Consider the following 21,220-nt stretch of genomic DNA (forward strand, 5'->3'; position numbering starts at 1 on the left):
GGGCTCTGCGAGAGACACATAAACAGTCTTGCCCCATTACGAAGCAAAGCTTTTGGGGAAAGCGAATGTCTGTGTGGCAGCGAATGCAGTTCCAAGGGACAGTGAAAACCAGCTACTGCATTCCGTGCTGGCAGCTTTCGTGTGGGAGAAATCGCTGGACGTTTCGAATTTGGCAGCCGGGCTCTGCGAGAGACACATACACAGTGTTGCCCCATTACGAAGCAAAGCTTTTGGGGAAAGCGAATGTCTGTGTGGCAGCGAATGCAGTTCCAAGGGACAGTGAAAACCAGCTACAGCATTCCGTGCTGGCAGCTTTCGTGTGGGCGAAATCGCTGGACGTTTCGAATTTGGCAGCCGGGCTCTGCGAGAGACACATACACAGTGTTGCCCCATTACGAAGCAAAGCTTTTGGGGAAAGCGAATGTCTGTGTGGCAGCGAATGCAGTTCCAAGGGACAGTGAAAACCAGCTACAGCATTCCGTGCTGGCAGCTTTCGTGTGGGAGAAATCGCTGGACGTTTCAAATTTGGCAGCCGGGCTCTGCGAGAGACACATACACAGTGTTGCCCCTTTACGAAGCAAAGCTTTTGGGGAAAGCGAATGCCTGTGTGGCAGCGAATGCAGTTCCAAGGGACAGTGAAAACTAGCTTCAGCATTCGGTGCTGGCAGCTTTCGTGTGGAAGAAATCGCTGGACGTTTCGAATTTGGCAGCCGGGCTCTGCGAGAGACACATACACAGTGTTGCCCCTTTACGAACCAAAGCTTTTGGGGAAAGCGAATGTCTGTGTGGCAGCGAATGCAGTTCCAAGGGACAGTGAAAACCAGCTACAGCATTCCGTGCTGGCAGCTTTCGTGTGGGCGCAATCGCTGGACGTTTCGAATTTGGCAGCCGGGCTCTGCGAGAGACACATACACAGTGTTGCCCCATTACGAAGCAAAGCTTTTGGGGAAAGCGAATGTCTGTGTGGCAGCGAATGCAGTTCCAAGGGGCAGTGAAAACCAGCTTCAGCATTCGGTGCTGGCTGCTTTCGTGTGGGCGAAATCGCTGGACGTTTCGAATTTGGCAGCCGGGCTCTGCGAGAGACACATACACAGTGTTGCCCCTTTACGAAGCAAAGCTTTTGGGGAAAGCGAATGTCTGTGTGGCAGCGAATGCAGTTCCAAGGGACAGTGAAAACCAGCTTCAGCATTCGGTGCTGGCAGCTTTCGTGTGGGCGCAATCGCTGGACGTTTCGAATTTGGCAGCGGGGCTCTGCGAGAGACACATACACAGTGTTGCCCCATTACGAAGCAAAGCTTTTGGGGAAAGCGAATGTCTGTGTGGCAGCGAATGCAGTTCCAAGGGGCAGTGAAAACCAGCTTCAGCATTCGGTGCTGGCAGCTTTCGTGTGGGCGCAATCGCTGGACGTTTCGAATTTGGTAGCGGGGCTCTGCGAGAGACACATACACAGTGTTGCCCCATTACGAAGCAAAGCTTTTGGGGAAAGCGAATGTCTGTGTGGCAGCGAATGCAGTTCCAAGGGTCAGTGAAAAGCAGCTTCAGCATTCGGTGCTGGCAGCTTTCGTGTGGGCGAAATCGCTGGACGTTTCGAATTTGGCAGCCGGGCTCTGCGAGAGACACATACACAGTGTTGCCCCATTACCAAGCAAAGCTTTTGGGGAAAGCGAATGTCTGTGTGGCAGCGAATGCAGTTCCAAGGGACAGTGAAAACCAGCTACTGCATTCCGTGCTGGCAGCTTTCGTGTGGGAGAAATCGCTGGACGTTTCGAATTTGGCAGCCGGGCTCTGCGAGAGACACATACACAGTGTTGCCCCATTACGAAGCAAAGCTTTTGGTGAAAGCGAATGTCTGTGTGGCAGCGAATGCAGTTCCAAGGGGCAGTGAAAACCAGCTTCAGCATTCGGTGCTGGCAGCTTTCGTGTGGGCGCAATCGCTGGACGTTTCGAATTTGGTAGCGGTGCTCTGCGAGAGACACATACACAGTGTTGCCCCATTACGAAGCAAAGCTTTTGGGGAAAGCGAATGTCTGTGTGGCAGCGAATGCAGTTCCAAGGGACAGTGAAAACCAGCTACTGCATTCCGTGCTGGCAGCTTTCGTGTGGGAGAAATCGCTGGACGTTTCGAATTTGGCAGCCGGGCTCTGCGAGAGACACATACACAGTGTTGCCCCATTACGAACCAAAGCTTTTGGGGAAAGCGAATGCCTGTGTGGCAGCGAATGCAGTTCCAAGGGACAGTGAAAACTAGCTTCAGCATTCGGTGCTGGCAGCTTTCGTGTGGGCGCAATCGCTGGACGTTTCGAATTTGGCAGCGGGGCTCTGCGAGAGACACATACACAGTGTTCCCCATTACGAAGCAAAGCTTTTGGGGAAAGCGAATGTCTGTGTGGCAGCGAATGCAGTTCCAAGGGGCAGTGAAAACCAGCTACAGCATTCCGTGCTGGCAGCTTTCGTGTGGGCGCAATCGCTGGACGTTTCGAATTTGGCAGCCGGGCTCTGCGAGAGACACATACACAGTGTTGCCCCAGTACGAAGCAAAGCTTTTGGGGAAAGCGAATGTCTGTGTGGCAGCGAATGCAGTTCCAAGGGGCAGTGAAAACCAGCTTCAGCATTCGGTGCTGGCAGCTTTCGTGTGGGCGAAATCGCTGGACGTTTCGAATTTGGCAGCCGGGCTCTGCGAGAGACACATACACAGTGTTGCCCCTTTACGAAGCAAAGCTTTTGGGGAAAGCGAATGTCTGTGTGGCAGCGAATGCAGTTCCAAGGGACAGTGAAAACCAGCTTCAGCATTCGGTGCTGGCAGCTTTTGTGTGGGAGAAATCGCTGGACGTTTCGAATTTGGTAGCGGTGCTCTGCGAGAGACACATACACAGTGTTGCCCCATTACCAAGCAAAGCTTTTGGGGAAAGCGAATGTCTGTGTGGCAGCGAATGCAGTTCCAAGGGACAGTGAAAACCAGCTACAGCATTCCGTGCTGGCAGCTTTCGTGTGGGCGCAATCGCTGGACGTTTCGAATTTGGCAGCCGGGCTCTGCGAGAGACACATACACAGTGTTGCCCCATTACGAAGCAAAGCTTTTGGGGAAAGCGAATGTCTGTGTGGCAGCGAATGCAGTTCCAAGGGGCAGTGAAAACCAGCTTCAGCATTCGGTGCTGGCAGCTTTCGTGTGGGAGAAATCGATGGACGTTTCGAATTTGGCAGCGGGGCTCTGCGAGAGACACATACACAGTGTTGCCCCATTACCAAGCAAAGCTTTTGGGGAAAGCGAATGTCTGTGTGGCAGCGAATGCAGTTCCAAGGGACAGTGAAAACCAGCTACTGCATTCCGTGCTGGCAGCTTTCGTGTGGGAGAAATCGCTGGACGTTTCGAATTTGGCAGCCGGGCTCTGCGAGAGACACATACACAGTGTTGCCCCTTTACAAAGCAAAGCTTTTGGGGAAAGCGAATGTCTGTGTGGCAGCGAATGCAGTTCCAAGGGACAGTGAAAACCAGCTACTGCATTCCGTGCTGGCAGCTTTCGTGTGGGAGAAATCGCTGGACGTTTCGAATTTGGCAGCCGGGCTCTGCGAGAGACACATACACAGTGTTGCCCCATTACGAAGCAAAGCTTTTGGGGAAAGCGAATGTCTGTGTGGCAGCGAATGCAGTTCCAAGGGACAGTGAAAACCAGCTACAGCATTCCGTGCTGGCAGCTTTCGTGTGGGCGAAATCGCTGGACGTTTCGAATTTGGCAGCCGGGCTCTGCGAGAGACACATACACAGTGTTGCCCCATTACGAAGCAAAGCTTTTGGGGAAAGCGAATGTCTGTGTGGCAGCGAATGCAGTTCCAAGGGACAGTGAAAACCAGCTACAGCATTCCGTGCTGGCAGCTTTCGTGTGGGAGAAATCGCTGGACGTTTCAAATTTGGCAGCCGGGCTCTGCGAGAGACACATACACAGTGTTGCCCCTTTACGAAGCAAAGCTTTTGGGGAAAGCGAATGCCTGTGTGGCAGCGAATGCAGTTCCAAGGGACAGTGAAAACTAGCTTCAGCATTCGGTGCTGGCAGCTTTCGTGTGGAAGAAATCGCTGGACGTTTCGAATTTGGCAGCCGGGCTCTGCGAGAGACACATACACAGTGTTGCCCCTTTACGAAGCAAAGCTTTTGGGGAAAGCGAATGTCTGTGTGGCAGCGAATGCAGTTCCAAGGGACAGTGAAAACCAGCTACAGCATTCCGTGCTGGCAGCTTTCGTGTGGGCGCAATCGCTGGACGTTTCGAATTTGGCAGCCGGGCTCTGCGAGAGACACATACACAGTGTTGCCCCATTACGAAGCAAAGCTTTTGGGGAAAGCGAATGTCTGTGTGGCAGCGAATGCAGTTCCAAGGGGCAGTGAAAACCAGCTTCAGCATTCGGTGCTGGCTGCTTTCGTGTGGGCGAAATCGCTGGACGTTTCGAATTTGGCAGCCGGGCTCTGCGAGAGACACATACACAGTGTTGCCCCTTTACGAAGCAAAGCTTTTGGGGAAAGCGAATGTCTGTGTGGCAGCGAATGCAGTTCCAAGGGACAGTGAAAACCAGCTTCAGCATTCGGTGCTGGCAGCTTTCGTGTGGGCGCAATCGCTGGACGTTTCGAATTTGGCAGCGGGGCTCTGCGAGAGACACATACACAGTGTTGCCCCATTACGAAGCAAAGCTTTTGGGGAAAGCGAATGTCTGTGTGGCAGCGAATGCAGTTCCAAGGGGCAGTGAAAACCAGCTTCAGCATTCGGTGCTGGCAGCTTTCGTGTGGGCGCAATCGCTGGACGTTTCGAATTTGGTAGCGGGGCTCTGCGAGAGACACATACACAGTGTTGCCCCATTACGAAGCAAAGCTTTTGGGGAAAGCGAATGTCTGTGTGGCAGCGAATGCAGTTCCAAGGGTCAGTGAAAAGCAGCTTCAGCATTCGGTGCTGGCAGCTTCCGTGTGGGCGAAATCGCTGGACGTTTCGAATTTGGCAGCCGGGCTCTGCGAGAGACACATACACAGTGTTGCCCCATTACCAAGCAAAGCTTTTGGGGAAAGCGAATGTCTGTGTGGCAGCGAATGCAGTTCCAAGGGACAGTGAAAACCAGCTACTGCATTCCGTGCTGGCAGCTTTCGTGTGGGAGAAATCGCTGGACGTTTCGAATTTGGCAGCCGGGCTCTGCGAGAGACACATACACAGTGTTGCCCCATTACGAACCAAAGCTTTTGGTGAAAGCGAATGTCTGTGTGGCAGCGAATGCAGTTCCAAGGGGCAGTGAAAACCAGCTTCAGCATTCGGTGCTGGCAGCTTTCGTGTGGGCGCAATCGCTGGACGTTTCGAATTTGGTAGCGGTGCTCTGCGAGAGACACATACACAGTGTTGCCCCATTACGAAGCAAAGCTTTTGGGGAAAGCGAATGTCTGTGTGGCAGCGAATGCAGTTCCAAGGGACAGTGAAAACCAGCTACTGCATTCCGTGCTGGCAGCTTTCGTGTGGGAGAAATCGCTGGACGTTTCGAATTTGGCAGCCGGGCTCTGCGAGAGACACATACACAGTGTTGCCCCATTACGAACCAAAGCTTTTGGGGAAAGCGAATGCCTGTGTGGCAGCGAATGCAGTTCCAAGGGACAGTGAAAACTAGCTTCAGCATTCGGTGCTGGCAGCTTTCGTGTGGGCGCAATCGCTGGACGTTTCGAATTTGGCAGCGGGGCTCTGCGAGAGACACATACACAGTGTTCCCCATTATGAAGCAAAGCTTTTGGGGAAAGCGAATGTCTGTGTGGCAGCGAATGCAGTTCCAAGGGGCAGTGAAAACCAGCTACAGCATTCCGTGCTGGCAGCTTTCGTGTGGGCGCAATCGCTGGACGTTTCGAATTTGGCAGCCGGGCTCTGCGAGAGACACATACACAGTGTTGCCCCAGTACGAAGCAAAGCTTTTGGGGAAAGCGAATGTCTGTGTGGCAGCGAATGCAGTTCCAAGGGGCAGTGAAAACCAGCTTCAGCATTCGGTGCTGGCAGCTTTCGTGTGGGCGAAATCGCTGGACGTTTCGAATTTGGCAGCCGGGCTCTGCGAGAGACACATACACAGTGTTGCCCCTTTACGAAGCAAAGCTTTTGGGGAAAGCGAATGTCTGTGTGGCAGCGAATGCAGTTCCAAGGGACAGTGAAAACCAGCTTCAGCATTCGGTGCTGGCAGCTTTTGTGTGGGAGAAATCGCTGGACGTTTCGAATTTGGTAGCGGTGCTCTGCGAGAGACACATACACAGTGTTGCCCCATTACCAAGCAAAGCTTTTGGGGAAAGCGAATGTCTGTGTGGCAGCGAATGCAGTTCCAAGGGACAGTGAAAACCAGCTACAGCATTCCGTGCTGGCAGCTTTCGTGTGGGCGCAATCGCTGGACGTTTCGAATTTGGCAGCCGGGCTCTGCGAGAGACACATACACAGTGTTGCCCCATTACGAAGCAAAGCTTTTGGGGAAAGCGAATGTCTGTGTGGCAGCGAATGCAGTTCCAAGGGGCAGTGAAAACCAGCTTCAGCATTCGGTGCTGGCAGCTTTCGTGTGGGAGAAATCGATGGACGTTTCGAATTTGGCAGCGGGGCTCTGCGAGAGACACATACACAGTGTTGCCCCATTACCAAGCAAAGCTTTTGGGGAAAGCGAATGTCTGTGTGGCAGCGAATGCAGTTCCAAGGGACAGTGAAAACCAGCTACTGCATTCCGTGCTGGCAGCTTTCGTGTGGGAGAAATCGCTGGACGTTTCGAATTTGGCAGCCGGGCTCTGCGAGAGACACATACACAGTGTTGCCCCTTTACAAAGCAAAGCTTTTGGGGAAAGCGAATGTCTGTGTGGCAGCGAATGCAGTTCCAAGGGACAGTGAAAACCAGCTACTGCATTCCGTGCTGGCAGCTTTCGTGTGGGAGAAATCGCTGGACGTTTCGAATTTGGCAGCCGGGCTCTGCGAGAGACACATACACAGTGTTGCCCCATTACGAAGCAAAGCTTTTGGGGAAAGCGAATGTCTGTGTGGCAGCGAATGCAGTTCCAAGGGACAGTGAAAACCAGCTACAGCATTCCGTGCTGGCAGCTTTCGTGTGGGCGAAATCGCTGGACGTTTCGAATTTGGCAGCCGGGCTCTGCGAGAGACACATACACAGTGTTGCCCCATTACGAAGCAAAGCTTTTGGGGAAAGCGAATGTCTGTGTGGCAGCGAATGCAGTTCCAAGGGACAGTGAAAACCAGCTACAGCATTCCGTGCTGGCAGCTTTCGTGTGGGAGAAATCGCTGGACGTTTCAAATTTGGCAGCCGGGCTCTGCGAGAGACACATACACAGTGTTGCCCCTTTACGAAGCAAAGCTTTTGGGGAAAGCGAATGCCTGTGTGGCAGCGAATGCAGTTCCAAGGGACAGTGAAAACTAGCTTCAGCATTCGGTGCTGGCAGCTTTCGTGTGGAAGAAATCGCTGGACGTTTCGAATTTGGCAGCCGGGCTCTGCGAGAGACACATACACAGTGTTGCCCCTTTACGAACCAAAGCTTTTGGGGAAAGCGAATGTCTGTGTGGCAGCGAATGCAGTTCCAAGGGACAGTGAAAACCAGCTACAGCATTCCGTGCTGGCAGCTTTCGTGTGGGCGCAATCGCTGGACGTTTCGAATTTGGCAGCCGGGCTCTGCGAGAGACACATACACAGTGTTGCCCCATTACGAAGCAAAGCTTTTGGGGAAAGCGAATGTCTGTGTGGCAGCGAATGCAGTTCCAAGGGGCAGTGAAAACCAGCTTCAGCATTCGGTGCTGGCTGCTTTCGTGTGGGCGAAATCGCTGGACGTTTCGAATTTGGCAGCCGGGCTCTGCGAGAGACACATACACAGTGTTGCCCCTTTACGAAGCAAAGCTTTTGGGGAAAGCGAATGTCTGTGTGGCAGCGAATGCAGTTCCAAGGGACAGTGAAAACCAGCTTCAGCATTCGGTGCTGGCAGCTTTCGTGTGGGCGCAATCGCTGGACGTTTCGAATTTGGCAGCGGGGCTCTGCGAGAGACACATACACAGTGTTGCCCCATTACGAAGCAAAGCTTTTGGGGAAAGCGAATGTCTGTGTGGCAGCGAATGCAGTTCCAAGGGGCAGTGAAAACCAGCTTCAGCATTCGGTGCTGGCAGCTTTCGTGTGGGCGCAATCGCTGGACGTTTCGAATTTGGTAGCGGGGCTCTGCGAGAGACACATACACAGTGTTGCCCCATTACGAAGCAAAGCTTTTGGGGAAAGCGAATGTCTGTGTGGCAGCGAATGCAGTTCCAAGGGTCAGTGAAAAGCAGCTTCAGCATTCGGTGCTGGCAGCTTTCGTGTGGGCGAAATCGCTGGACGTTTCGAATTTGGCAGCCGGGCTCTGCGAGAGACACATACACAGTGTTGCCCCATTACCAAGCAAAGCTTTTGGGGAAAGCGAATGTCTGTGTGGCAGCGAATGCAGTTCCAAGGGACAGTGAAAACCAGCTACTGCATTCCGTGCTGGCAGCTTTCGTGTGGGAGAAATCGCTGGACGTTTCGAATTTGGCAGCCGGGCTCTGCGAGAGACACATACACAGTGTTGCCCCATTACGAACCAAAGCTTTTGGTGAAAGCGAATGTCTGTGTGGCAGCGAATGCAGTTCCAAGGGGCAGTGAAAACCAGCTTCAGCATTTGGTGCTGGCAGCTTTCGTGTGGGCGCAATCGCTGGACGTTTCGAATTTGGTAGCGGTGCTCTGCGAGAGACACATACACAGTGTTGCCCCATTACGAAGCAAAGCTTTTGGGGAAAGCGAATGTCTGTGTGGCAGCGAATGCAGTTCCAAGGGACAGTGAAAACCAGCTACTGCATTCCGTGCTGGCAGCTTTCGTGTGGGAGAAATCGCTGGACGTTTCGAATTTGGCAGCCGGGCTCTGCGAGAGACACATACACAGTGTTGCCCCATTACGAACCAAAGCTTTTGGGGAAAGCGAATGCCTGTGTGGCAGCGAATGCAGTTCCAAGGGACAGTGAAAACTAGCTTCAGCATTCGGTGCTGGCAGCTTTCGTGTGGGCGCAATCGCTGGACGTTTCGAATTTGGCAGCGGGGCTCTGCGAGAGACACATACACAGTGTTGCCCCTTTACGAAGCAAAGCTTTTGGGGAAAGCGAATGTCTGTGTGGCAGCGAATGCAGTTCCAAGGGACAGTGAAAACCAGCTTCAGCATTCGGTGCTGGCAGCTTTTGTGTGGGAGAAATCGCTGGACGTTTCGAATTTGGTAGCGGTGCTCTGCGAGAGACACATACACAGTGTTGCCCCATTACCAAGCAAAGCTTTTGGGGAAAGCGAATGTCTGTGTGGCAGCGAATGCAGTTCCAAGGGACAGTGAAAACCAGCTACAGCATTCCGTGCTGGCAGCTTTCGTGTGGGCGCAATCGCTGGACGTTTCGAATTTGGCAGCCGGGCTCTGCGAGAGACACATACACAGTGTTGCCCCATTACCAAGCAAAGCTTTTGGGGAAAGCGAATGTCTGTGTGGCAGCGAATGCAGTTCCAAGGGGCAGTGAAAACCAGCTTCAGCATTCGGTGCTGGCAGCTTTCGTGTGGGAGAAATCGATGGACGTTTCGAATTTGGCAGCGGGGCTCTGCGAGAGACACATACACAGTGTTGCCCCATTACCAAGCAAAGCTTTTGGGGAAAGCGAATGTCTGTGTGGCAGCGAATGCAGTTCCAAGGGACAGTGAAAACCAGCTACTGCATTCCGTGCTGGCAGCTTTCGTGTGGGAGAAATCGCTGGACGTTTCGAATTTGGCAGCCGGGCTCTGCGAGAGACACATACACAGTGTTGCCCCTTTACAAAGCAAAGCTTTTGGGGAAAGCGAATGTCTGTGTGGCAGCGAATGCAGTTCCAAGGGACAGTGAAAACTAGCTTCAGCATTCGGTGCTGGCAGCTTTCGTGTGGGCGCAATCGCTGGACGTTTCGAATTTGGCAGCGGGGCTCTGCGAGAGACACATACACAGTGTTCCCCATTACGAAGCAAAGCTTTTGGGGAAAGCGAATGTCTGTGTGGCAGCGAATGCAGTTCCAAGGGGCAGTGAAAACCAGCTACAGCATTCCGTGCTGGCAGCTTTCGTGTGGGCGCAATCGCTGGACGTTTCGAATTTGGCAGCCGGGCTCTGCGAGAGACACATACACAGTGTTGCCCCAGTACGAAGCAAAGCTTTTGGGGAAAGCGAATGTCTGTGTGGCAGCGAATGCAGTTCCAAGGGGCAGTGAAAACCAGCTTCAGCATTCGGTGCTGGCAGCTTTCGTGTGGGCGAAATCGCTGGACGTTTCGAATTTGGCAGCCGGGCTCTGCGAGAGACACATACACAGTGTTGCCCCTTTACGAAGCAAAGCTTTTGGGGAAAGCGAATGTCTGTGTGGCAGCGAATGCAGTTCCAAGGGACAGTGAAAACCAGCTTCAGCATTCGGTGCTGGCAGCTTTTGTGTGGGAGAAATCGCTGGACGTTTCGAATTTGGTAGCGGTGCTCTGCGAGAGACACATACACAGTGTTGCCCCATTACCAAGCAAAGCTTTTGGGGAAAGCGAATGTCTGTGTGGCAGCGAATGCAGTTCCAAGGGACAGTGAAAACCAGCTACAGCATTCCGTGCTGGCAGCTTTCGTGTGGGCGCAATCGCTGGACGTTTCGAATTTGGCAGCCGGGCTCTGCGAGAGACACATACACAGTGTTGCCCCATTACGAAGCAAAGCTTTTGGGGAAAGCGAATGTCTGTGTGGCAGCGAATGCAGTTCCAAGGGGCAGTGAAAACCAGCTTCAGCATTCGGTGCTGGCAGCTTTCGTGTGGGAGAAATCGATGGACGTTTCGAATTTGGCAGCGGGGCTCTGCGAGAGACACATACACAGTGTTGCCCCATTACCAAGCAAAGCTTTTGGGGAAAGCGAATGTCTGTGTGGCAGCGAATGCAGTTCCAAGGGACAGTGAAAACCAGCTACTGCATTCCGTGCTGGCAGCTTTCGTGTGGGAGAAATCGCTGGACGTTTCGAATTTGGCAGCCGGGCTCTGCGAGAGACACATACACAGTGTTGCCCCTTTACAAAGCAAAGCTTTTGGGGAAAGCGAATGTCTGTGTGGCAGCGAATGCAGTTCCAAGGGACAGTGAAAACCAGCTACTGCATTCCGTGCTGGCAGCTTTCGTGTGGGAGAAATCGCTGGACGTTTCGAATTTGGCAGCCGGGCTCTGCGAGAGACACATACACAGTGTTGCCCCATTACGAAGCAAAGCTTTTGGGGAAAGCGAATGTCTGTGTGGCAGCGAATGCAGTTCCAAGGGACAGTGAAAACCAGCTACAGCATTCCGTGCTGGCAGCTTTCGTGTGGGCGAAATCGCTGGACGTTTCGAATTTGGCAGCCGGGCTCTGCGAGAGACACATACACAGTGTTGCCCCATTACGAAGCAAAGCTTTTGGGGAAAGCGAATGTCTGTGTGGCAGCGAATGCAGTTCCAAGGGACAGTGAAAACCAGCTACAGCATTCCGTGCTGGCAGCTTTCGTGTGGGAGAAATCGCTGGACGTTTCAAATTTGGCAGCCGGGCTCTGCGAGAGACACATACACAGTGTTGCCCCTTTACGAAGCAAAGCTTTTGGGGAAAGCGAATGCCTGTGTGGCAGCGAATGCAGTTCCAAGGGACAGTGAAAACTAGCTTCAGCATTCGGTGCTGGCAGCTTTCGTGTGGAAGAAATCGCTGGACGTTTCGAATTTGGCAGCCGGGCTCTGCGAGAGACACATACACAGTGTTGCCCCTTTACGAACCAAAGCTTTTGGGGAAAGCGAATGTCTGTGTGGCAGCGAATGCAGTTCCAAGGGACAGTGAAAACCAGCTACAGCATTCCGTGCTGGCAGCTTTCGTGTGGGCGCAATCGCTGGACGTTTCGAATTTGGCAGCCGGGCTCTGCGAGAGACACATACACAGTGTTGCCCCATTACGAAGCAAAGCTTTTGGGGAAAGCGAATGTCTGTGTGGCAGCGAATGCAGTTCCAAGGGGCAGTGAAAACCAGCTTCAGCATTCGGTGCTGGCTGCTTTCGTGTGGGCGAAATCGCTGGACGTTTCGAATTTGGCAGCCGGGCTCTGCGAGAGACACATACACAGTGTTGCCCCTTTACGAAGCAAAGCTTTTGGGGAAAGCGAATGTCTGTGTGGCAGCGAATGCAGTTCCAAGGGACAGTGAAAACCAGCTTCAGCATTCGGTGCTGGCAGCTTTCGTGTGGGCGCAATCGCTGGACGTTTCGAATTTGGCAGCGGGGCTCTGCGAGAGACACATACACAGTGTTGCCCCATTATGAAGCAAAGCTTTTGGGGAAAGCGAATGTCTGTGTGGCAGCGAATGCAGTTCCAAGGGGCAGTGAAAACCAGCTTCAGCATTCGGTGCTGGCAGCTTTCGTGTGGGCGCAATCGCTGGACGTTTCGAATTTGGTAGCGGGGCTCTGCGAGAGACACATACACAGTGTTGCCCCATTACGAAGCAAAGCTTTTGGGGAAAGCGAATGTCTGTGTGGCAGCGAATGCAGTTCCAAGGGTCAGTGAAAAGCAGCTTCAGCATTCGGTGCTGGCAGCTTTCGTGTGGGCGAAATCGCTGGACGTTTCGAATTTGGCAGCCGGGCTCTGCGAGAGACACATACACAGTGTTGCCCCATTACCAAGCAAAGCTTTTGGGGAAAGCGAATGTCTGTGTGGCAGCGAATGCAGTTCCAAGGGACAGTGAAAACCAGCTACTGCATTCCGTGCTGGCAGCTTTCGTGTGGGAGAAATCGCTGGACGTTTCGAATTTGGCAGCCGGGCTCTGCGAGAGACACATACACAGTGTTGCCCCATTACGAACCAAAGCTTTTGGTGAAAGCGAATGTCTGTGTGGCAGCGAATGCAGTTCCAAGGGGCAGTGAAAACCAGCTTCAGCATTCGGTGCTGGCAGCTTTCGTGTGGGCGCAATCGCTGGACGTTTCGAATTTGGTAGCGGTGCTCTGCGAGAGACACATACACAGTGTTGCCCCATTACGAAGCAAAGCTTTTGGGGAAAGCGAATGTCTGTGTGGCAGCGAATGCAGTTCCAAGGGACAGTGAAAACCAGCTACTGCATTCCGTGCTGGCAGCTTTCGTGTGGGAGAAATCGCTGGACGTTTCGAATTTGGCAGCCGGGCTCTGCGAGAGACACATACACAGTGTTGCCCCATTACGAACCAAAGCTTTTGGTGAAAGCGAATGTCTGTGTGGCAGCGAATGCAGTTCCAAGGGGCAGTGAAAACCAGCTTCAGCATTCGGTGCTGGCAGCTTTCGTGTGGGCGCAATCGCTGGACGTTTCGAATTTGGTAGCGGTGCTCTGCGAGAGACACATACACAGTGTTGCCCCATTACGAAGCAAAGCTTTTGGGGAAAGCGAATGTCTGTGTGGCAGCGAATGCAGTTCCAAGGGACAGTGAAAACCAGCTACTGCATTCCGTGCTGGCAGCTTTCGTGTGGGAGAAATCGCTGGACGTTTCGAATTTGGCAGCGGGCTCTGCGAGAGACACATACACAGTGTTGCCCCTTTACGAAGCAAAGCTTTTGGGGAAAGCGAATGTCTGTGTGGCAGCGAATGCAGTTCCAAGGGACAGTGAAAACCAGCTTCAGCATTCGGTGCTGGCAGCTTTTGTGTGGGAGAAATCGCTGGACGTTTCGAATTTGGTAGCGGTGCTCTGCGAGAGACACATACACAGTGTTGCCCCATTACCAAGCAAAGCTTTTGGGGAAAGCGAATGTCTGTGTGGCAGCGAATGCAGTTCCAAGGGACAGTGAAAACCAGCTACAGCATTCCGTGCTGGCAGCTTTCGTGTGGGCGCAATCGCTGGACGTTTCGAATTTGGCAGCCGGGCTCTGCGAGAGACACATACACAGTGTTGCCCCATTACGAAGCAAAGCTTTTGGGGAAAGCGAATGTCTGTGTGGCAGCGAATGCAGTTCCAAGGGGCAGTGAAAACCAGCTTCAGCATTCGGTGCTGGCAGCTTTCGTGTGGGAGAAATCGATGGACGTTTCGAATTTGGCAGCGGGGCTCTGCGAGAGACACATACACAGTGTTGCCCCATTACCAAGCAAAGCTTTTGGGGAAAGCGAATGTCTGTGTGGCAGCGAATGCAGTTCCAAGGGACAGTGAAAACCAGCTACTGCATTCCGTGCTGGCAGCTTTCGTGTGGGAGAAATCGCTGGACGTTTCGAATTTGGCAGCCGGGCTCTGCGAGAGACACATACACAGTGTTGCCCCTTTACAAAGCAAAGCTTTTGGGGAAAGCGAATGTCTGTGTGGCAGCGAATGCAGTTCCAAGGGACAGTGAAAACCAGCTACAGCATTCCGTGCTGGCAGCTTTCGTGTGGGCGCAATCGCTGGACGTTTCGAATTTGGCAGCCGGGCTCTGCGAGAGACACATACACAGTGTTGCCCCATTACCAAGCAAAGCTTTTGGGGAAAGCGAATGCCTGTGTGGCAGCGAATGCAGTTCCAAGGGACAGTGAAAACTAGCTTCAGCATTCGGTGCTGGCAGCTTTCGTGTGGGCGCAATCGCTGGACGTTTCGAATTTGGCAGCGGGGCTCTGCGAGAGACACATACACAGTGTTGCCCCATTACGAAGCAAAGCTTTTGGGGAAAGCGAATGTCTGTGTGGCAGCGAATGCAGTTCCAAGGGACAGTGAAAACCAGCTACAGCATTCCGTGCTGGCAGCTTTCGTGTGGGCGCAATCGCTGGACGTTTCGAATTTGGCAGCCGGGCTCTGCGAGAGACACATACACAGTGTTGCCCCATTACGAAGCAAAGCTTTTGGGGAAAGCGAATGTCTGTGTGGCAGCGAATGCAGTTCCAAGGGGCAGTGAAAACCAGCTTCAGCATTCGGTGCTGGCTGCTTTCGTGTGGGCGAAATCGCTGGACGTTTCGAATTTGGCAGCCGGGCTCTGCGAGAGACACATACACAGTGTTGCCCCTTTACGAAGCAAAGCTTTTGGGGAAAGCGAATGTCTGTGTGGCAGCGAATGCAGTTCCAAGGGACAGTGAAAACCAGCTACAGCATTCCGTGCTGGCAGCTTTCGTGTGGGCGCAATCGCTGGACGTTTCCAATTTGGTAGCGGGGCTCTGCGAGAGACACATACACAGTGTTGCCCCATTACGAAGCAAAGCTTTTGGGGAAAGCGAATGTCTGTGTGGCAGCGAATGCAGTTCCAAGGGACAGTGGAAACCAGCTACTGCATTCGGTGCTGGCAGCTTTCGTGTGGGCGCAATCGCTGGACGTTTCGAATTTGGTAGCGGGGCTCTGCGAGAGACACATACACAGTGTTGCCCCATTACGAAGCAAAGCTTTTGGGGAAAGCGAATGTCTGTGTGGCAGCGAATGCAGTTCCAAGGGACAGTGAAAACCAGCTAGAGCATTCCGTGCTGGCAGCTTTCGTGTGGGCGCAATCGCTGGACGTTTCGAATTTGGCAGCGGGGCTCTGCAAGAGACACATACACAGTGTTCCCCATTACGAAGCAAAGCTTTTGGGGAAAGCGAATGTCTGTGTGGCAGCGAATGCAGTTCCAAGGGGCAGTGAAAACCAGCTACAGCATTTTGTGCTGGCAGCTTTCGTGTGGGCGCAATCGCTGGACGTTTCGAATTTGGCAGCCGGGCTCTGCGAGAGACACATACACAGTGTTGCCCCATTACGAAGCAAAGCTTTTGGGGAAAGCGAATGTCTGTGTGGCAGCGAATGCAGTACCAAGGGGCAGTGAAAACCAGGTTCAGCATTCGGTGCTGGCAGCTTTCGTGTGGGCGAAATCGCTGGACGTTTCGAATTTGGCAGCCGGGCTCTGCGAGAGACACATACACAGTGTTGCCTCATTACGAAGCAAAGCTTTTGGGGAAAGCGAATGTCTGTGTGGCAGCGAATGCAGTTCCAAGGGACAGTGAAATCCAGCTTCAGCATTCGGTGCTGGCAGCTTTCGTGTGGGCGCAATCGCTGGACGTTTCGAATTTGGCAGCGGGGCTCTGCGAGAGACACATACACAGTGTTGCCCCATTACCAAGCAAAGCTTTTGGGGAAAGCGAATGTCTGTGTGGCAGCGAATGCAGTTCCAAGGGGCAGTGAAAATCAGCTACAGCATTCCGTGCTGGCAGCTTTCGTGTGGGAGAAATCGCTGGACGTTTCGAATTTGGCAGCGGGGCTCTGCGAGAGACACATACACAGTGTTCCCCATTACGAAGCAAAGCTTTTGGGGAAAGCGAATGTCTGTGTGGCAGCGAATGCAGTTCCAAGGGGCAGTGAAAACCAGCTACAGCATTCCGTGCTGGCAGCTTTCATGTGGGAGAAATCGCTGGACGTTTCGAATTTGGCAGCGGGGCTCTGCGAGAGACACATACACAGTGTTCCCCATTACGAAGCAAAGCTTTTGGGGAAAGCGAATGTCTGTGTGGCAGCGAATGCAGTTCCAAGGGACAGTGAAAACCAGCTACAGCATTCCGTGCTGGCAGCTTTCGTGTGGGCGCAATCGCTGGACGTTTCGAATTTGGCAGCCGGGCTCTGCGAGAGACACATACACAGTGTTGCCCCATTACGAAGCAAAGCTTTTGGGGAAAGCGAATGTCTGTGTGGCAGCGAATGCAGTTCCAAGGGACAGTGAAAACCAGCTACTGCATTCCGTGCTGGCAGCTTTCGTGTGGGAGAAATCGCTGGACGTTTCGAATTTGGCAGCCGGGCTCTGCGAGAGACACATACACAGTGTTGCCCCATTACGAAGCAAAGCTTTTGGGGAAAGCGAATGTCTGTGTGGCAGCGAATGCAGTTCCAAGGGACAGTGAAAACCAGCTACAGCATTCCGTGCTGGCAGCTTTCGTGTGGGCGAAATCGCTGGACGTTTCGAATTTGGCAGCCGGGCTCTGCGAGAGACACATACACAGTGTTGCCCCTTTACGAACCAAAGCTTTTGGGGAAAGCGAATGTCTGTGTGGCAGCGAATGCAGTTCCAAGGGACAGTGAAAACCAGCTACAGCATTCCGTGCTGGCAGCTTTCGTGTGGGCGCAATCGCTGGACGTTTCGAATTTGGCAGCCGGGCTCTGCGAGAGACACATACACAGTGTTGCCCCATTACGAAGCAAAGCTTTTGGGGAAAGCGAATGTCTGTGTGGCAGCGAATGCAGTTCCAAGGGGCAGTGAAAACCAGCTTCAGCATTCGGTGCTGGCTGCTTTCGTGTGGGCGAAATCGCTGGACGTTTCGAATTTGGCAGCCGGGCTCTGCGAGAGACACATACACAGTGTTGCCCCTTTACGAAGCAAAGCTTTTGGGGAAAGCGAATGTCTGTGTGGCAGCGAATGCAGTTCCAAGGGACAGTGAAAACCAGCTTCAGCATTCGGTGCTGGCAGCTTTCGTGTGGGCGCAATCGCTGGACGTTTCGAATTTGGTAGCGGGGCTCTGCGAGAGACACATACACAGTGTTGCCCCATTACCAAGCAAAGCTTTTGGGGAAAGCGAATGTCTGTGTGGCAGCGAATGCAGTTCCAAGGGTCAGTGAAAACCAGCTTCAGCATTCGGTGCTGGCAGCTTTCGTGTGGGCGAAATCGCTGGACGTTTCGAATTTGGCAGCCGGGCTCTGCGAGAGACACATACACAGTGTTGCCCCATTACGAAGCAAAGCTTTTGGGGAAAGCGAATGCCTGTGTGGCAGCGAATGCAGTTCCAAGGGACAGTGAAAACCAGCTACTGCATTCCGTGCTGGCAGCTTTCGTGTGGGAGAAATCGCTGGACGTTTCGAATTTGGCAGCCGGGCTCTGCGAGAGACACATACACAGTGTTGCCCCATTACGAACCAAAGCTTTTGGTGAAAGCGAATGTCTGTGTGGCAGCGAATGCAGTTCCAAGGGGCAGTGAAAACCAGCTTCAGCATTCGGTGCTGGCAGCTTTCGTGTGGGCGCAATCGCTGGACGTTTCGAATTTGGTAGCGGTGCTCTGCGAGAGACACATACACAGTGTTGCCCCATTACGAAGCAAAGCTTTTGGGGAAAGCGAATGTCTGTGTGGCAGCGAATGCAGTTCCAAGGGACAGTGAAAACCAGCTTCAGCATTCCGTGCTGGCAGCTTTCGTGTGGGAGAAATCGCTGGACGTTTCGAATTTGGCAGCCGGGCTCTGCGAGAGACACATACACAGTGTTGCCCCATTACGAAGCAAAGCTTTTGGGGAAAGCGAATGCCTGTGTGGCAGCGAATGCAGTTCCAAGGGACAGTGAAAACTAGCTTCAGCATTCGGTGCTGGCAGCTTTCGTGTGGGCGCAATCGCTGGACGTTTCGAATTTGGCAGCGGGGCTCTGCGAGAGACACATACACAGTGTTCCCCATTACGCAGCAAAGCTTTTGGGGAAAGCGAATGTCTGTGTGGCAGCGAATGCAGTTCCAAGGGACAGTGAAAACCAGCTACAGCATTCCGTGCTGGCAGCTTTCGTGTGGGCGCAATCGCTGGACGTTTCGAATTTGGCAGCCGGGCTCTGCGAGAGACACATACACAGTGTTGCCCCATTACGAACCAAAGCTTTTGGGGAAAGCGAATGTCTGTGTGGCAGCGAATGCAGTTCCAAGGGGCAGTGAAAACCAGCTTCAGCATTCGGTGCTGGCAGCTTTCGTGTGGGCGAAATCGCTGGACGTTTCGAATTTGGCAGCCGGGCTCTGCGAGAGACACATACACAGTGTTGCCCCTTTACGAAGCAAAGCTTTTGGGGAAAGCGAATGTCTGTGTGGCAGCGAATGCAGTTCCAAGGGACAGTGAAAACCAGCTTCAGCATTCGGTGCTGGCAGCTTTTGTGTGGGCGCAATCGCTGGACGTTTCGAATTTGGTAGCGGTGCTCTGCGAGAGACACATACACAGTGTTGCCCCATTACCAAGCAAAGCTTTTGGGGAAAGCGAATGTCTGTGTGGCAGCGAATGCAGTTCCAAGGGACAGTGAAAACCAGCTACAGCATTCCGTGCTGGCAGCTTTCGTGTGGGCGCAATCGCTGGACGTTTCGAATTTGGCAGCCGGGCTCTGCGAGAGACACATACACAGTGTTGCCCCATTACGAAGCAAAGCTTTTGGGGAAAGCGAATGTCTGTGTGGCAGCGAATGCAGTTCCAAGGGGCAGTGAAAACCAGCTTCAGCATTCGGTGCTGGCAGCTTTCGTGTGGGAGAAATCGCTGGACGTTTCGAATTTGGCAGCGGGGCTCTGCGAGAGACACATACACAGTGTTGCCCCATTACCAAGCAAAGCTTTTGGGGAAAGCGAATGTCTGTGTGGCAGCGAATGCAGTTCCAAGGGACAGTGAAAACCAGCTACTGCATTCCGTGCTGGCAGCTTTCGTGTGGGAGAAATCGCTGGACGTTTCGAATTTGGCAGCCGGGCTCTGCGAGAGACACATACACAGTGTTGCCCCTTTACGAAGCAAAGCTTTTGGGGAAAGCGAATGTCTGTGTGGCAGCGAATGCAGTTCCAAGGGACAGTGAAAACCAGCTACAGCATTCCGTGCTGGCAGCTTTCGTGTGGGCGCAATCGCTGGACGTTTCGAATTTGGCAGCCGGGCTCTGCGAGAGACACATACACAGTGTTGCCCCATTACCAAGCAAAGCTTTTGGGGAAAGCGAATGTCTGTGTGGCAGCGAATGCAGTTCCAAGGGACAGTGAAAACCAGCTACTGCATTTCGTGCTGGCAGCTTTCGTGTGGGAGAAATCGCTGGACGTTTCGAATTTGGCAGCGGGGCTCTGCGAGAGACACATACACAGTGTTGCCCCATTACGAAGCAAAGCTTTTGGGGAAAGCGAATGTCTGTGTGGCAGCGAATGCAGTTCCAAGGGGCAGTGAAAACCAGCTACTGCATTCGGTGCTGGCTGCTTTCGTGTGGGCGCAATCGCTGGACGTTTCGAATTTGGTAGCGGGGCTCTGCGAGAGACACATACACAGTGTTGCCCCATTACCAAGCAAAGCTTTTGGGGAAAGCGAATGTCTGTGTGGCAGCGAATGCAGTTCCAAGGGGCAGTGAAAACCAGCTTCAGCATTCGGTGCTGGCAGCTTTCGTGTGGGCGAAATCGCTGGACGTTTCGAATTTGGCAGCCGGGCTCTGCGAGAGACACATACACAGTGTTGCCCCATTACCAAGCAAAGCTTTTGGGGAAAGCGAATGTCTGTGTGGCAGCGAATGCAGTTCCAAGGGACAGTGAAAACTAGCTTCAGCATTCGGTGCTGGCAGCTTTCGTGTGGGCGCAATCGCTGGACGTTTCGAATTTGGCAGCGGGGCTCTGCGAGAGACACATACACAGTGTTCCCCATTACGCAGCAAAGCTTTTGGGGAAAGCGAATGTCTGTGTGGCAGCGAATGCAGTTCCAAGGGACAGTGAAAACCAGCTACAGCATTCCGTGCTGGCAGCTTTCGTGTGGGCGCAATCGCTGGACGTTTCGAATTTGGCAGCCGGGCTCTGCGAGAGACACATACACAGTGTTGCCCCATTACGAACCAAAGCTTTTGGGGAAAGCGAATGTCTGTGTGGCAGCGAATGCAGTTCCAAGGGGCAGTGAAAACCAGCTTCAGCATTCGGTGCTGGCAGCTTTCGTGTGGGCGAAATCGCTGGACGTTTCGAATTTGGCAGCCGGGCTCTGCGAGAGACACATACACAGTGTTGCCCCTTTACGAAGCAAAGCTTTTGGGGAAAGCGAATGTCTGTGTGGCAGCGAATGCAGTTCCAAGGGACAGTGAAAACCAGCTTCAGCATTCGGTGCTGGCAGCTTTTGTGTGGGCGCAATCGCTGGACGTTTCGAATTTGGTAGCGGTGCTCTGCGAGAGACACATACACAGTGTTGCCCCATTACCAAGCAAAGCTTTTGGGGAAAGCGAATGTCTGTGTGGCAGCGAATGCAGTTCCAAGGGACAGTGAAAACCAGCTACAGCATTCCGTGCTGGCAGCTTTCGTGTGGGCGCAATCGCTGGACGTTTCGAATTTGGCAGCCGGGCTCTGCGAGAGACACATACACAGTGTTGCCCCATTACGAAGCAAAGCTTTTGGGGAAAGCGAATGTCTGTGTGGCAGCGAATGCAGTTCCAAGGGGCAGTGAAAACCAGCTTCAGCATTCGGTGCTGGCAGCTTTCGTGTGGGAGAAATCGCTGGACGTTTCGAATTTGGCAGCGGGGCTCTGCGAGAGACACATACACAGTGTTGCCCCATTACCAAGCAA

This window comes from Mycteria americana, chromosome 19 (genome assembly GCF_035582795.1).
Source record: "Mycteria americana isolate JAX WOST 10 ecotype Jacksonville Zoo and Gardens chromosome 19, USCA_MyAme_1.0, whole genome shotgun sequence".
Classification (NCBI taxonomy): Eukaryota; Metazoa; Chordata; class Aves; order Ciconiiformes; family Ciconiidae; genus Mycteria; species Mycteria americana.